The following is a 342-nucleotide window of genomic DNA, read 5'->3' as shown; positions in this document are numbered from 1 at the left end:
TACATATACTTTTAAGTGGAATGGTGCCCCAGGTTCCATTCTGCGGCAAGGTGTTTCCACGGTATAATGGTGAATAAGGCACATTTTGCGCGCAGCCTTGAGGAAAACAACGGCTTTTTTGACCTACGCTCATAAAAAATTTTTAGTTTTTTTCAGTGATACATACCAATATATCGTTCTGCTGATCAATATTGTAGCTAAAAAAATTATGCTTTATTTTGTTACAAAATTTTATTTTTTTAGTTAGGACCTCATAAGCACTAGAGGTGCCATTTTGCCCCATGTTCCTCTACCTACAGCAGAAAAACATTGCATGACCATTATAATGGTAATGTTGACATC

This window comes from Diaphorina citri, unplaced genomic scaffold (genome assembly GCF_000475195.1).
Source record: "Diaphorina citri unplaced genomic scaffold, Diaci psyllid genome assembly version 1.1 scaffold34398, whole genome shotgun sequence".
In the NCBI taxonomy this organism is placed as follows: domain Eukaryota; kingdom Metazoa; phylum Arthropoda; class Insecta; order Hemiptera; family Psyllidae; genus Diaphorina; species Diaphorina citri.
The sequence above is the reverse complement of the archived record's forward strand: the minus strand, read 5'-3'. Positions refer to the sequence as shown.